A 13,433-nucleotide genomic window follows, 5' to 3' on the forward strand; every position below is an offset into this window, starting at 1 on the left:
AACTGTAAGAATCTTAGTCATAAATAACTGCTGAAACTCCTGGTGAAAATTCAGGTTGGTCTTGTTCTTCTGGGACATATAAAACACTTTCTTCACTTCTCAAGTGAAGACGAACGTGAGGAGTAATGACATGATTACATGGCAGACATATTGACCTATAAGCCCTTTCTATCATATATAATAACACGTTTGGTGAGCCATAAAAGGGTAGTTCCTGTAGAACAGTTTAACAGGCGGCTACTGTAGTGTTGGGTGTTACAGCGTAAGTAACATGGAGGTTCTCCTTCCCTCTTATGATGTCTTCGAGATATCCGTTAGTGTAGCCATTATTGACTATAGGTCCTGCCTCACTCTACTGAGTTCCTCGTCACCCTCCCTCCACATGGAGCTGTGAGAGCGCAGTTGACACAGGCGACGACAATATGTCGCCTGCACCTGTCCCCTCACAGCTGGCGTCACAGCCATAATACCTCTCATGGAACAGACCCAGTACCTCACCCATCTATTAATCCACTCTACTGGAATTTCTTTTCCACTCCACACCACACGGAGGACAGAGCGTCCTCAAAGACATTATTTATGGAACAGTAACTCCTACTGACACCAACCAGAATATAGAGTTGACACTCTACTACAAACACAGGATGACCGCCAACCTGCTAATGGCGAACTCTCGCAACACCAAGGAACACGCCTCGTAAGAGACGACTGTCGCCTATGCCCTCACACGCCCACTTGGGGACTGTCAGCCCCAATGATCTCAGTATAAACACAAGACAACAGCATCTCTTTCAAGGCGCCTGACAACGCACAAACAAACAACAAGGTTCCATCAAAGAACCTATCATTTCTACACACAACCACATCATCACCAGAGATATGCTAGCCAACAACACCGAAATAATCGCCAGATAAAACAGGAGAAGATTAGACATTGCCAAAGCACTTCAAATCAAACAGTCTTAACTAACAATTAACAGGCAGCTCACACTCAGGTTCACTCAACCATCTTCAAGACCAAGACAGAATACCCAGCACACACTGCCCCGCCCAACACGGCTTGTTCTGGTTAGCAAGAAGACTTAAAGAACTGCAGATTGTCTCTTGGTCCTGCACCTCACCTCACCGCATCCTCTTACTCCGTGTATGTGGTTGTCACAGCTAATTACTGTCTACTTCACCGGTGTCATTGACAATGGTGACAGGATCAACGAAACACATATCTTATTATCAAGCCATATAAAACTGTAAGCTGAACTTTGAAGAGTTAATTTTTCAACTTCCTTCTGAAGCAAATACAGAGAGGGTTCTTGGTAGAAATATTGATATATAATCCGACGCTCACGAGTCAGATTTTCGATATTTCTGATATTTTGAAAACTGCAGAGGGGTTTGGGCAAAATGGACCCATCGTCGTTTTCAGCAATTGGCACATTTTCGGTTTAAAAAGTCGTAATTTCAAACTCCAAATATGTGCAATGAGCCAGAATTTGGCTCGAATATAACGCAATGTCGTAAATTTTATTTAATTGTGATTTATTTATTCCTCTGCGATACCAAAGAGCCAGAGCTCAACCCCCGCAAGCACAAATAGGTGAGTATACACACACACACACACACACACACGGGAGGCGGGACCAAAGAGCCAAAGCTCAACCCCCGCAAGCACAAATAGGTGAGTACACACACACACACACACACCATCATCATCAGAGGCCAACAAGGTATGAGTAAGGAAATCAGTTATACACATATAATGCAAAAATAAGAGGTGAGAGATACAGTAGTCGAAGCCCAAATTGGGAAACAAAGCGATTATAAGGTTGGGCTAATTACCAGATTACCGGGTTAAGAAGTCAAGTCTTAACAGATGACCTGACATCACATTAACGTAATTAGCGGCATTATATTCTTAAAAAAGTGCATATTACAACACCAATTATTCAACTTAATTATAGCTGTGTTTTCATCATTATTAAGGTCAAAGTGTAGACACAAGCCACAACGTTGCTGTGCTCTTGTGGTGCGGCTGATGACACAGGTAGTCCACATATCCACACACACTCACAAATATAATATGAATATTTTAATGATAATTTTTATAATTTTTTGCAGTTTTTTAAATAAACGACCCAACGAAATCAAGAAACATTCATAGCAGCTCAATTATTTATACTTTCATTGTATGAATGTATTTTCTAACACTAATTTCCTATTATTTATACAATTACGGGTCAAATGTTAACAAAATCACAATTTAATTTTATTGCACTTGATTCAATAATTCATTAAGCACGTTACCATTATTCCATTTAATTAGGAAATAATAATCTCTAATGCAAGAAAAATCTTTTTTCATCCACGACCTTCTATAGCTTAGTGTAATTATTTTCTTTGACAATCTAAATTTCTTTTATAGAAATTACTACGTGCAAAGTTTATACAGATCTTACTGGAGATTTCGTGAATGCAACTGCATGCATAAACTAGTTTTCTTTTTAATAAAATCATAATTTTTAACTACCATATTAATAGTGAACATATTGAAGGTTGAGTGAGATGTTGTCGGCAACCATTGCAAAACATTCAGTCATTTTGCTAAGTAACAAATTTGGCAAAAAACAATTTTTGTAAATCGTGATCTTTTTCAGTGTTTCTTACTAAATGTCGAACACTGATTCCAAAATTGTTATTAGTTTTCTTTATTTTCAATGTTTACAGTTACATTTATAATTCTGATATTTAGTATCTGAAGAGCCGCTTAATTTAATGTTTGCGAACAGCGTTGTCAACCACATTATCAAATCATATTTTTACATATTTATAATCACAGCTTCTCGTTTCAAACTGCTTTTTTGAATTGTAAATAATTTTATTTTTTTACAATATAGCAAATGGACAATGCAAAAATTCGTCACATTCTATTATGTTTGTGGTTATCATGGTGAAAGGTGCCAAATTCTGGATATCATATAGACTGAACATTGGTCTGTCTATAGGTGCCCGAGGCAAGTTTTGGGACCCCCTCATGCAGCATGTGTCCGCTCTACGTCTCTACTAGAGTATACTACAAGAGTAGATAGATACAAGTAGAGGGTTGATCTACTCTAGAAGGATGGTTAAGAGGTGCGAGAAGGGCTATGCTTTGTACTATTCCCCGAATATTGAGAAAAGAACCACTACGACGACGGCAGTTTCTGCGGGATTGATGTTGTGAAGTTCAGGTCCAGCCAACCACTTGGGGTGGGCGGTAGAGCGACGACCTCGCTTCATTCAGGTCGGCGTTCAATCTCTGACCGTCCAAGTGGTTGGGCACCATTCCTCCACCCCGTCCCATCCCACATCCTTATCCTGATCCCTTCCTAGTGCTATATAGTCGTGGTGGCTTGGCGCTTTCTCTTGATATCTCTCTTCCCTTCAGGCATGCAAGCTCTTAAGTATCCAGACATCCCGTTTTCTATAACACCTGCTCAACGTGGCGATAACTTGCCATTACCACAATAGCAAATGTTAGTAACTATTACTTGTAACTATTACTATCATAAAACGTACTTTAAGTACCCACAAACTTACAACGCAATTTGCAATTTAAAAATGTTTTATACTTCAGAAGGTTGCATTTGTGACTAAATAGTCGGTAATCCGTAGCAGCCAAGGAATATATGAAGGATTCTTACCACGTACCTGGAACTTTTTGTTTCAGGTAGCGAATCTTTAACAACAACAACGAACGTGTGCTACGTGGAATTTTTTGTTCCAAGTAGCAAATTTTAAACAACAACAACAAACGCGTTCACGTCCAATGGGTGCCCAGCTCCCAACCAACCAGCCACTCATCGAGCCAGCCGTCGCCACCTCCAGCCCACCACGACCAATCACTATACAGCACAGTACAAGTGTTGACATGGGCGGCCAGTATGATAGCTGGCAATAACCCCCAAGAATATGGTAGAATTCTAAATATTCTCTACAAAGCAAATGGTGTGCCAGCTTTCACCGTTCCTGATGAAGTTTACACCAACACCACTTACCCTCCAGTTCTCAAGGTCCGGATCCGGTCTGGGACATGACTGTGAGCGCCGCCGTGCTGACGGATCTACTGTCAACAGCAGCAACGCCTGCTGCTGCTGCTGCTCCTGCAACACCATCACAAGCCACCCAGACGCCGACGCCTCCGTCATCGACAACTGCCACAGTTCCATCTCTCATGTGTGAACCCTCTGAACAATATACATCAGCTGCAGGACCCGTGGAGACTCAACAAGCAAGAACTCATCCCTCAAGATCACCGCCTCTACTTCTGAGTCAGCCGACTCATCGGTTGAGGACGTCTCGGTGGGAACACCACCTCCGCCACGGAAGCTCCCCTACACAACCGAAGATTTCCTCTCGGGACACGACCTCCAACGACAGCCTCACCATGTCAACGCGCAGCAAGACCAACAGACCGGCCAAAAAGCCCGGGAAGAAGAACACCGACGATTCGTGAATGAGAAAATCAAGTAAACAGAAGAACACCGACGACATGCTGAAAAGAACAGGGCGACGAGAAGCCCTGCCTCCTGCAGGACACATCAGCCAGCAACCATGAGAACTCCACCTTACCACCACACCACATCACCAGCTGCAAGTCTCACCCACTGTGGTTGGGCCACCAACTTCCCCCCCTCTTCGACTTGTCTCTAGTTCCTAGCTCAAGATTTCTGCATCTTCGCCCTTGTCTTCAACCCCCGCTTGCCTGCTCTAGGGTCCTTGGGACGATAGGCACGAACGCGTTCACATCCTCATAATCTAAGCGAACTGGATGATCTTATCAAGGGACTTGGACCTCATTAAGTCAGGAGCTGAACTTTCAACATGAAGGCACAAAGAGGTGAGTTTTCTCTGGGAAGTTCGCAACACCACTGTGTACCAACACCACTGTGTACCAACACCACTGTGTACCAACACCACTGTGTACCAACACCACTGTGTACCAACACCACTGTGTACCAACACCACTGTGTACCAACACCACTGTGTACCCAGAAACACAATGCTGCAGTGCAACTTACTGTGATGTTAGTGGCGGTCTGTGTTACTGTGATGTTAGTGGCGGTCTGTGTTACTGTGATGTTAGTGGCGGTCTGTGTTACTGTGATGTTAGTGGCGGTCTGTGTTACTGTGATGTTAGTGGCGGTCTGTGTTACTGTGATGTTAGTGGCGGTCAGTGTTACTGTGATGTTAGTGGCGGTCTGTGTTACTGTGATGTTAGTGGCGGTCTGTGTTACTGTGATGTTAGTGGCGGTCTGTGTTACTGTGATGTTAGTGGCGGTCTGTGTTACTGTGATGTTAGTGGCGGTCTGTGTTACTGTGATGTTAGTGGCGGTCTGTGTTACTGTGATGTTAGTGGCGGTCTGTGTTACTGTGATGTTAGTGGCGGTCTGTGTCACTGTGATGTTAGTGGCGGTCTGTGTTACTGTGATGTTAGTGGCGGTCTGTGTTACTGTGATGTTAGTGGCGGTCTGTGTCACTGTGATGTTAGTGGCGGTCTGTGTTACTGTGATGTTAGTGGCGGTCTGTGTTACTGTGATGTTAGTGGCGGTCTGTGTTACTGCAAAGACGTGAATGGTTTGTTTACTGCTGTTCAACTGAAGCGCAGCTGCTCATAGACGGTTCTAACTCAAACCAGTTTGACGTCACAATGGAACCAATATCCACCTGTACCTCTTGCGCCTTCCCTACAAACAAAAGAAGGCCACGAAAATAAACAAATACTTGCCCAAGTCAAATGGGCAGAATTTAAGTGGGATGTGTATTTTTGGGGGAGTGATTTTAACTGGATTTGGCTTTCTGTCTCTGGTTACCAAAGATGAAATTATATAATGATGCTCAACGGATGAAATTACTGCTCATAGAACTGTAATTGTTATAATGTAACGGACACATGTGGATACATTGTAAGAAGACACGGGGGCAAACACAGCTAAGTGTAATGTACCCGGCGGTGCCCGGGTCTGTGACTGTACTTTCCATTATCCTCTTCCCTCCCTTCTCTCACTTTCATTTCTCAACCCTTCTTTTCCTCCTGTCCTCCTCTCCACTTCTATTCTAACTCGTTACCCTTCTCCGTCTTTCTCATATTAGTTCTCTTCTCTCTCTTACCACGTCTTTATCTCCTCTTCCCTCATTTTTCCCTCTCATCCCCTCCTCCCCCCCCCCATGGCCTCACCCTTCCCCACCCCACTATCTCTCTCTCTCTCTCTCTCTCTCTCTCTCTCTCTCTCTCTCTCTCTCTCTCTCTCTCTCTCTCTCTCTCTCTCTCTCTCTCTCTCTCTCTCTCTCTCTCTCTCTCTCTCTCTCTCTCTCTCTCTCTCTCTCTCTCTCTCTCTCTCTCTCTCTCTTCTTCACATTATCTTCACCGTATATACCATTTTTATCACCAAAACCACCTTAACTGGTCACTATCTTTAGCACTATAACCGTCTCCGCTACTCACTATCTTCATTCAGCTCTTCGTTTTCGAGTAAATCATGATATCTTGCGGGGTAAACGGGGAGGAGGGGGTGGGGACCATATCCGCGATTTCATGTTAGACCTCATGAAAATCACACACTGAGGGGAGGGGGGAAGGGGGTTTGAACTAGAGGCCGATGTTTTTTTTTAAGTGTAACACATGAACGGACCCCGTCTGGCCTATGACACTCCCCTACCCAACATTTCTCATTTTGGAAAGTTGAGTGAGACTGGCCTCGAGCATCTGGCCTGGGACTTTTGACAGACAGATATTCGATTTTATAGATATAGCTGATTCTGAGTCGGCAACTTTGAGTAAAGACATTAATTTAGACATATATATCACACAGTTTGAGAGATGGCGTGTATATAGGGTGAGGGAGTCAGTAAGATTCTTTCGTAAGCTAAACACAGGATTATGTTCCAAAACTCTTTATAATTACCATGGTGCTTTTTTAAGGAGTAATTTTTAATGATATCGCGATCCTTAAACTATACAATGATAATTTTCAAAATTCCATGACTTTGATAAAAATTGTTTTTTTAATCTGTACAAATTGCTTCGTAAACTTTCTAAAGGTTGATAAATTAATATTTTTTTTTAATATCTTAAACTATAGCTTCCACTATTTATATTATCATCAATATATTCTGGTCTTCTTTAACATAAGGCTGTAAGAATTAGTGAAGAAAACAGTATGTGTTTCCACATGCCATAACAAACAGACATTTACATATAGTTTAACATGAGCGGATGTTCCATAATAAACATGTTATATATTAATTGTTTAAGTCACCGCCGACAATTATTTCCTTCCTACAAGAACATGTTCATTGAATAACACTTCCTTAAGACTACACTACACTGTCTCTGTCTCTATACACTGTCACCTACACTTCCCCAACACTCCACTACATTGTCTCTGTCTCTCTACACTATCACCTACACTTACTTCATCAAGACTACACTACACTGTCTCTGTGTCTCTACACTGTCATCTACACTTCTCCAACACTTCACTACACTGTCTCTCTACACTAACACCACAAACACATACACATACACATACAGTTGTATTAACGTAATACACTTTGTCTTCATGCAGCTCTCTAGAGAACTATGAAGAACTTTTTATTATTATTTTTTTTATACTTTCTCCTCTGCTTTCTCTTCAACACAGTAAGACCTTCCGGGAGACTTGAATCTTAACATAACTCACGTGCTAAATCGTCCTCTGGCGAGCTTGGTCATTTTACTCCGCAAACTATTTCCTTTCGTTTTTATTTAAGAATAAGGCAGCTAATAAGGCTTCCAACTTTTTATTGTTACAACGTTAACGTTTCTTAACTCAGACAACTGCTCAGTGGAAGTACAAACTGTGCCTCTAAATGAACATTTCCAGCTGAGTTAATAGCTGTTATCCTACGCTGGTTTCCCTTGGAACCTGAAGCAAGCATTGATATTTATGTTCAGTATATATATATGTACTTTCCCTAGTATATATGTATATGTACACCTTACCTCATAACGAGACCGTGAAGCGACGGTCTCGCTTCATGCAGGTCGGCGTTCAATCCCCGACCGTCCAAGTGGTTGGGCACCATTCCTTCCCCCTGTCCCATCACAAATCCTTATCCTGACCCCTTCCCAGTGCTGTATAGTCGTAATGGCTTGGCGCTTTGTCCTCAAAATTTCCTTCCCTTCATAATGAGAAGTTTGTCCCTCCCCAGGTTGACCTACTTTCTTAGATGTTCAGCATACTTCAGTAGCCTTAGGCTAGAGGAGTACGACCGCTTACTGAAATCATTGTTAGAAAATGCCCTCACTTTCTCTCAGCGACTCACAGTGGAAACCAGCCTCCCTTCCTGTCAGACTCGGAGGCCTCGGTGTTCGCACAGCAACACAAATTGCTGTACCAGGCTTCCTGTCCTCTTCAGTGGCATCTGACAACCTTTATTTTATTTTATTTATTTATTTATTTATTTATTTATTTATTTATTTATTTATTTATTTATTTATTTATTTATATACACAAGAGTTCTTACATTCTTGTAAAGCCACTAGTAAACATAGCGTCTTGGGCAGGTTCTTAAACCTAATTTTCCCTAGAATACGACCCGCAAAATCGTTTAACCGCCAGGTACCCATTCACTGCTGGGTGAACAGAGGCTACAATTAAGGATTGGCACCCAGTCAATCCTCCCCGGCCAGGATACGAACCCAGTCCATAGCGCTCGCGAAGCTCCGGACGAGTGCTTTACCATTGCTCCACGGGGACTGCTAAGGTGAACCTGGTGAAGGTAATCCTACTGGATTACCTAAGTCAACAGGCCCACAAGTCTGTTGTGAGCCTGTTGTCTTACCTAAGGGCCTTACCTAAGTTAATGTAAAACAGTCTAATAGTGGGTACAGGTGTTGTGTTAGCTGACTCTTCAGAGGTTGCATGGCGTTTCACCTTTCTTTTTATGACGTCTTCAACATAACCGTTAGAGAAGCCATCGTTGACTAAGACCTGCCTTACCCTCCAGAGGTCTTCGTCAACTTGCTTCCATCCAAAGTTGTGACTGTTGTAAACGCTTACGTCGACCAGGCTCTCAGTCACAGCTCAGCTTCTGTCAGTCAATGAAGAGTAAGAGGAATCATGCGTTGGCTTACATCGTTGGGTGTGTCTTAAGGGTAAGATGTTACTACCAACCGACGGATGTTTTGTTTATAATGTGGGTGTCCCTAAACGATACCAATGACCACTTATGAATCTTAAAAAGAAGGATAAAATTATATTTACCAAATCCGATGAAAGGGGGGTAGTAAATAGTAATTCTCAATAGATGAAAGGGGGTAGTAAATAGTAATTCTCAATAGATGAAAGGGGGTAGTAACTAGTAATTCTCAATAGATGAAAGGGGGTAGTAAATAGTAATTCTCAATAGATGAAAGGAGGTAAAATAGTAATTCTCAACAAAACAGATTACTGCCAAAAAGCAGAGGTATTGCAATAGGACACAGATACCTATGAAAAACTGACTAAAGATCCGCTCGTATCGATTGCTTCAGAATTCAATACAAAAGTCAGAAACATTGGTAAGAACAAATATGTGATTGAGCTCCTGGTAAAGGTTAAGGTCAGTAACACAAGCTTACCGTATTGCTATGGTCTAACCAAAACCCATGAGGTTGGTATTCCTTTACGACCCATTATTTCCAGCAGAGGTTCTGTTTCTTACAAGACAGCCTAATAGCTTAGTACTATATTGTCCCCCTTCATGGGTGTTTTCTCTGACTCGCACATTAAACACTCCCAAGACGTGTATATGAACAACAAAGACGCCGTTGTGTGAAGCTTCCAGCGACGCAGTCATATTTATATTTTTCCACCAGTTGCCATTGTTCCACCTTCTAAACATATCACAAAATAATGTAAAGGTCTACGGCACTGAGGCGCCACGTTTCAATATATCTTGCTATATATTAAAAGATTGCAACTCAAAAATAAAACGCATTAGAGCTGGGTTATTCACTACCGTGGTGGAGCCTGGGCGTGGGTGGAATCCTCACTGTGAATTACCACACACCAACCTGACACCTACCTGGTAGAACCGTCTACCAATCTGGTAGATGGTTCCCCAGCAACCCCCCCCCCCCAAACACACACACACACACACACAGCCTGAGGGAACTGTGCCTTACGACACTAGAAAGAAGAAGGGAGAGGGATACTCAGAGGGATTGACAGAGTGGACATAGACGAAATGTTCACAAGGAATAGTAACAGAACGAGGGGACATGGATGGAAGCTTGAAACTCAGATGAGTCACAGAGATGTTAGGAAGTTTTCTTTTAGCGTGAGAGTAGTGGGGAAATGGAATGCACTTCAGGAACAGGTTGTGGAAGCAAATACTATTCCTAATTTTAAAACCAGGTATGATAGGGAAATGGGACAGGAGTCATTGCTGTAAACAACCGATGCTCGGAAGGCGGGATCCAAGAGTCAATGCTCGATCCTGTAGACACAACTAGGTGAGTACACACACACACACACACACACACACACACACACACACACACACACACACACACACACACACACACACACACACACACACACACACACACAAGCACTGCTTGTGCTCGCAAGCAAGGCAAAGACTCAGCCTAAATTGCTGCATAGCCACATCAGGAGAAAAACAAGAGTAAAGGAACAGGTTATGAAATTAAGGTTAGGGGCAGAAGGATTCACTACAAACGACAAGGAAGTGTGTGAGGAACTGAATAAGAAATTCCAGGAGGTCTTCACCTTGGAGCAAGGAGAAATCCCAGAGATAAGAGAGGGAATAGCTAACCAGGAACCACTGGAAGAGTTTGAGATTACCAGCGGGGAAGTAAGGAAGTGTTTACTAGAATTGGATGTGACAAAGGCTATAGGTCCAGATGGAATCTCCCCTTGGATACTAAAGGAAGGAGCAGAAGAACTGTGCCTCCCGCTCTCCATGGTGTATAACAAATCACTGGCAACAGGGGAACTGCCAGAAATTTGGAAAGCAGCTAACGTAGTCCCGATATACAAGAAAGGGGATAGACAGGAGGCACTGAATTACAGACCAGTGTCCCTAACCTGCATACCATGCAAGTTGATGGAGAAGATTGTGCGAAGAAAGCTAGTGGAACATCTGGAGCGAAAGAACTTTGTAACACAGCATCAACATGGATTCAGGGATGGCAGGTCCTGCCTCACAGGGTTACTTGAATTCTACGACCAGGCAACAAAAATAAGGCAAGAAAGAGAAGGGTGGGCAGACTGCATATTTTTCGATTGTCAGAAAGCCTTTGACACAGTGCCACACAAGAGGTTAGTGAAAAAACTGGAGATGCAGGCTGGAGTGAAAGGGAAGGTACTCCGTTGGATACAGGAGTACCTAAGTAACAGGAGACAACGAGTCAGTGTGAGAGGTGAGGTCTCAGATTGGCGAGACGTTACGAGTGGAGTACCGCAGGGGTCAGTCCTTGGACCTATACTGTTTCTGATATATGTAAATGATCTTCCAGAGGGTATAGAATCGTTTCTCTCAATGTTTGCCGATGATGCAAAAATTATGAGGAGGATTGAAACTGAGGACGATAGTAGGAGGCTACAAGATGACCTAGACAGACTGAGTGAATGGTCCAACAAATGGCTGTTGAAGTTCAACCCGAGTAAATGCAAAGTAATGAAACTAGGTGGTGGAAATAGGAGGCCAAACACAGGATACAGAATAGGAGATGAAGTACTTAATGAAACGAACAGAGAGAAAGATCTAGGAGTTGATATCACACCAAACCTGTCTCCTGAAGCCCACATAAAAAGAATAACGTCTGCGGCATATGCGAGGCTGGCTAACATCAGAACAGCGTTCAGGAACCTGTGTAAGGAATCATTCAGAATCTTGTACACCACATATGTAAGACCAATCCTGGAGTATGCGGCCCCAGCATGGAGCCCGTACCTTGTCAAGCACAAGACGAAGCTGGAAAAAGTCCAAAGGTATGCCACTAGACTAGTCCCAGAACTAAGAGGCATGAGTTACGAGGAAAGGCTGCGGGAAATGCACCTTACGACACTGGAAGACAGAAGAGTAAGGGGAGACATGATCGCAACCTACAAAATCCTCAGAGGAATCGACCGGGTAAACAAAGATAAACTATTCAACACTGGTGGGACGCGAACAAGGGGACACAGGTGGAAACTGAGTACTCACATGAGCCACAGAGACGTTAGAAGGAACTTTTTTAGTGTCAGAGTAGTTAACGGATGGAATGCATTAGGCAGTGATGTGGTGGAGGCTGACTCCATACACAGTTTCAAATGTAGATATGATAGAGCCCAGTAGGCTTAGGAACCTGTACACCAGTTGATTGACAGTTGAGAGGCGGGACCAAAGAGCCAAAGCTCAACCCCCGCAAGCACAACTAGGTGAGTACACCAGGATGGGTGTTCGCTACCTGGTGGTACACACAACACAACACCCACCCGCCAACTGTGCCCTACCTGGTGGTACACACAACACAACACCCACCCGCCAACTGTGCCCTACCTGGTGGTACACACAACACAACACCCACCCGCCAACTGTTCCCTACCTGGTGGTACACACAACACAACAACCACCCGCCAACTGTGCCCTACCTGGTGGTACACACAACACATCAACCACCCGCCAACTGTGCCCTACCTGGTGGTACACACAACACAACAACCACTCGCCAACTGTGCCCTACCTGGTGGTACACACAACACAACAACCACCCGCCAACTGTGCCCTACCTGGTGGTACACACAACACATCAACCACCCGCCAACTGTGCCCTACCTGGTGGTACACACAACACAACAACCACCCGCCAACTGTGCCCTACCTGGTGGTACACACAACACAACAACCACTCGCCAACTGTGCCCTACCTGGTGGTACACACAACACAACAACCACCCGCCAACTGTGCCCTACCTGGTGGTACACACAACACAACAACCACTCGCCAACTGTGCCCTACCTGGTGGTACACACAACACAACAACCACCCGCCAACTGTGCCCTACCTGGTGGTACACACAACACAACAACCACCCGCCAACTGTGCCCTACCTGGTGGTACACACAACACAACAACCACCCGCCAACTGTGCCCTACCTGGTGGTACACACAACACAACAACCACCCGCCAACTGTGCCCTACCTGGTGGTACACACAACACAACACCCACCCGCCAACTGTGCCCTACCTGGTGGTACACACAACACAACACCCACCCGCCAACTGTGCCCTACCTGGTGGTACACACAACACAACAACCACCCGCCAACTGTGCCCTACCTGGTGGTACACACAACACAACACCCACCCGCCAACTGTGCCCTACCTGGTGGTACACACAACACAACACCCACCCGCCAACTGTGC

This window comes from Procambarus clarkii, chromosome 3, assembly GCF_040958095.1.
Source record: "Procambarus clarkii isolate CNS0578487 chromosome 3, FALCON_Pclarkii_2.0, whole genome shotgun sequence".
Taxonomy (NCBI): domain Eukaryota; kingdom Metazoa; phylum Arthropoda; class Malacostraca; order Decapoda; family Cambaridae; genus Procambarus; species Procambarus clarkii.